Source organism: Boleophthalmus pectinirostris, unplaced genomic scaffold (assembly GCF_026225935.1).
Source record: "Boleophthalmus pectinirostris isolate CB_2022bp ecotype Guang Dong unplaced genomic scaffold, ASM2622593v1 HiC_scaffold_15, whole genome shotgun sequence".
Classification (NCBI taxonomy): Eukaryota; Metazoa; Chordata; class Actinopteri; order Gobiiformes; family Gobiidae; genus Boleophthalmus; species Boleophthalmus pectinirostris.
Window position 1 is genome coordinate 13216437 of NW_026571070.1, and position 5137 is coordinate 13221573.

A 5137-nucleotide genomic window follows, 5' to 3' on the forward strand; every position below is an offset into this window, starting at 1 on the left:
CTGTTTCCCTTCGTTCTGATTGGCCGAGAGAGTCCCTACGTCCCACCCCCGAGCATAACTTTACCAAAAATCCAACTGTCAATCATCCGCTGCATTTCCAGTTCTTCTGAAAACCTTTTCAACTCTTTATGTGATCAGCGGCAATAGGAAAATGAAGTGGCCGTGTTTTCAAATATGCAAATGTTTCCCGAGCTTGAACTGGTGCAGCAAGGACAGACCTTTAGACGCAAGGACTGATGTAAATGAAGGAGTTTAGGACAACTACTACCATTACTACTACTACTAGTACTACTGCTACTACTACTATTACAACTACTAAGGCTACTGATGTAAATGAACACAGAAGGAGTTTAAGAATACTACTCCTACTACTCCTACTACTCTTACTATTATTACTACTACCACTACTTCTACTACTACTACAATTACTACTATGACTAGTATTATATATATAAATGACCACAGAAAGTGCTTATGGCAACTACTAATGCTGCTAGTACTATTACTACTACTACTACTACTACTACTACTACTACTTCTACTGCTACTACTACTACAACCACTAAGGCTGCTGATGTAAATGATCACAAAAGGAGTTTGGGGCAACTATTATTACTGCTACTACCACTACTACTACTATTACTACTATCACTACTACCACTACCGTAACTATTACCACTACTTCTACTACTACTATCACTAGTACTGTAAATGGAGTTTAGGGCAACTACTAATGTTGCTACTACTCTTACTGCTACTCGTACTACTACCACTACTACTACTATTACTTCTACTACCACTACTATGACTAGTACTGTAAATGACCACAGAAAGTGCTTATAGCAACTACTACTACTACTACTACTACTACTATTACTTCATACTGTGATCCAAAGCAAGAAAAATGATTTGACGAAGGCTTTTTTGCCGAAACGTAATTTAAAAAAAACAAAAAAACTTTTGAGCACTGACCATTTGAGTGTGCTATACTTTTTGTTTCACTTTTAAATTTCTGTTCCTTGCATTTGCCACTTCACAAGAACTTTGGTGTGAGCTTTCTGTTTCATTTTGTACTAAATCTTCTACCACTACTTCTAATACTACTACTACTATTATTGTAACTACTACTACTACTACTACTGTAATGTTTCAAATGGGCTAGTTTACATTATGAAAATAATAAAGATGTGTCTATCTGGTGTAGCTTATACATTTTCCTGCCCAGACTACTGCAAATAATAACAAAAAGTACTGCAACTACTACTATACTGTTACTAGTACTACTCCTCATAGTGTTTCAAATTAGCCAGTAAAGATTACAGTCTCTACTAACATGATATAACAAAAAGTAAAGATGGTAGTAGTAATGTAGTAGTTAGTGTTAAAAAAAAATAAAAAATGATTCTTTCTGTAACTACTACTACTACTACTACCACTACTGTTGTTGTTGCTGCTACTACTGCTACTACTACTAATGCAGTTAATTGCAAGACAATTAGACAATAAGTGAGTGTTGTTGTAAGTTGTAAGAACACAAACTAAACATCGCAGGGAACCTAAATGATGTGAGTTCCCTGTGGTTTAATTTTAGCAGTGTCAGATCTGAGAGACTCGTAAATGTAATTTTAGTGTGTATATGAAGCGCGTGGCGACATTAAAACTGCATGAGTGTATAGGGTTGTGTGGGGTTGTGTGGTCAGAGGCGGTCAGAGGAACAGGAGGTAATGTGATGATGGACGCTCTGTGTATGTGTGTGTGTGTGTGTGTGTGTGGGGGGGGGGGGTCAGCTGCTCTGCTCCATTCAACTCATGTAAACAATAAACTCAACTATCATTACTGCTATGGCAATATGGGACTGAAGCAAAATGTTATTATAGGTAACTTTTGTGATGTAGTGTGTACTTTTAAAAACTTTATTCTGTTTGACAATTTTATGGAGATTGTGTTGTTGTATACATTTTCCAGCCTGCCCAATCATCCCAGTGGAGGTGTAAAAAGGTGTACTAGTGTGTGGAGATGCACTTAAAGTCACAGTATGTAACTTTTTTAAATAAATAAAGACAAAAATAAAAGCATGTTACACTGAGTGTGTTTGCATCTCCACAAACCTGACTCATTTGGCCTAAAGAAGAGCCTTCACCTGCTTTTTTCCATGGAAATGTTGTTCTTTTTGGTTATAATCCTTCAAAGTATGTCATAAAATGTATCTATTTCACTGGCCAAACTGAACCTTATATAAGAGTAACATACTGGATATTTGTAGAAACTGTGTCCTGAGATCCTTAGGTTATTAATATGTGTTTTTTACAAGCACAAAGAACAATTGAAATATTATTGTAAAAATAAAACAAAACAAAAAAAACTTGTAGCCCCAAGTTCGTGCACTGGGTAAACCGATACTCATAGTTTTTCCCTTGGAAAAGATCACATGCATTAGGAAAAAAAAGTCGAAATTGTTTGGAGATGTGTGGGGAGATTACTCTAAACCAGACATGTCCAAACTATGGCCCGGGGGCCAAATGCGGCCCTCAGACAAATTTTTCTTGGCCCTCAGGCTTCCAGGTGAATTGGCCCAAATTACCTTGTATCAATTAAAAAGTAATTTTTTACCACAAGTTTTTTGAAAATCTACTTGATAAAGCTATTATTTAATATTTTTTATTTAATATTCTTAGCATGAATAAAGACTGATGACTCATTCTAACGGGTTAAACATGCACATATTTCAATTATTCACTGTACTGAGCATCAGTCTACGGCCCTCAATCGGCCCTCTGCTTCATCTGTGTTTAGATATGTGGCCCTTAATGAAAAAAGTCTGGACACCCCTGCTCTAAACCTCTTTTATTTTTAAATTATAATTTTGAATGTATGTACATTTTATGATTTTATGTGAGTATGTGTATATGTATATTTGTGTATGTATGTGTGTGTATATACTATATTTATGTTGAGAGAAGAAAATAAATAAAAAAATGTATCGATGGCTATAACTTAATTTTCTAACTCTGAGGTTGATCTGTCCAGTTTTTGTTTTTGTTTTTTAAATTAGCTTTTATGTACATGACTGGCAAATAGCTTGTAATTATGCTTTCATAATGTATAAAATCTGAATAAAAAACATTGTTATTAAAAAAATGTATCTGTTTCAGTGGAGAATGTTCCATGGTTTTAACTCTCTATTTCCATGGAATCATGCAGGTGACGTCGCACCTCCAGAAAGTTTCATACTGTACTTTTAACTTAGCACTCATGATTAGATTACTGGGTTGTTCTACAGCCCTTTTGTGTATTTTAGGTTGTTCAAAGTGACTTTATTTGAACTATTAACAATGTTTAAAAATGTATTTCCATGGGTATTTTTCATGTCTGCTTCAACAGCTTGTCCTCATGTAGATGTAAAGTATGTGCATTGATTAGAATGTCCCACAGAATGACATTAAACTTATATCTGCACAGAAATGAGCAGATTGAACCTTCCCCACTTACAGTAAGAATGCATGTTTTTCACTGTCTGTTTGAGCCATAAAAAACCTGTTTTAATAATGCAAGTAAATTTGGTTCTCACAAAACTAAATGTATTTCTTTGTAATATTCTACTATAGGAAACATATAATCAGCAACACTTATATCCTCCCATTGCTGTGAGCAAAAGAGACACAGTGAATTTTTTATGTGAGCCCACTCCCCTGATACAGCCCCTGCATATTGACAGATGTATTATTGAACCAGGCCTGAGCTGGAGCTGCGACAGAGTATTTAATTTGCAGTTTTATTTTGGCCGGTCACTTTTATGAGACGATGAGTCATGTTGGGACAGTCTGACGAAGCTTTCTACATTTATCAAACACACTTTAATACTCTGACCTTTTAGCGATGAGAAATACAGTATCCATAAAACTCATATGGAGAGGTTTTACTGCAGCTACACGCGCAAAGATGTTTAAATCATATGCCATGGTGTTATTTCAAATGTCATTTTAGAACCTTTATGTCATAACGCAATAATTTGTTTTTGAGTTAGTTACATTTGGCTATAGCAGCATCTGGTGGTCAAAACAGAGACTGCAGATACTTTTAGAGTCAAATTATACATCTATATTTTAGTAGCTATCTTCTTTATGATTACTGATTTATTGTTGTACAGATTGCAAACCTGCACTTCAAGTTTTGGTTCAAATTGGCAACAAAAAAGTCAAAGATTTGGCTTGAACTAGTTGAAGATAAAGTTACTTGCCAATATCTTACCAACTAAATGAGATATACAGTACTTACCTACTAAATTTGGCTTATTTACAAACTGTTACCTATAGTAATTTATTTGAATAACAATTAATTTAATTGTTGTAGATGGAAATTAAGTTATATTGGTGCCTGAGGTATGTCTTGAAGATGCATTATGTAACTTTTCTGGCAATTTCCCCACCTGCTGATGCCCTTATCATAGCTTTGCCTTTAATGTTCCAATAAAAACAATTTAACTTGACTTTATTGCATTTATATAATATAAGGTGTATTTATTGTTTGTTTTTTTTAAAAATGCATTTCTACTGTGAACGGGATCACCTCTCCCCAGATCTGACCCATAACAAGACACGTGTTCTGTCTCCATGAAGATATGCTTAATGCCATACTGTGAAACATGAGACAAGCAGATAGCAGACCCTCCAGGAAAAAAACACCTTAGAGCAAATTTAAAGCTATTTTTGTGCCCACAGTAAAAACATTAAACAACCAGTTCATTCAGTCTTGATGCATTTAACACTTTTATTATTATATTTTTTTTATGTATTATTATTATTATAAGTCCGAGGACTTATAATAAGGACGAGATCACAGATACAAGCAGTAAAAATGAGTTTCCTCCGCAGAGTGGCTGGGCACTCCCTTAGAGTTAGGGTGAGGAGCACAATCACACAGGAGGAGCTTGGAGTAGAGTCGCTGCTCCTCCACATTGAGAGGAGCCAGCTATTATTATTATTATTATTATTATTATTATTATTATTATTATTATTTATTTATTTATATTATTTATTTTTATTTTTTACTCAAAGCGCTGTTATTATTCCAATCCGGCAGGTGGCGACAGAGCTCCGCAACACTTTTCAACTCAATAAATGAAACACAACCCGGAAGT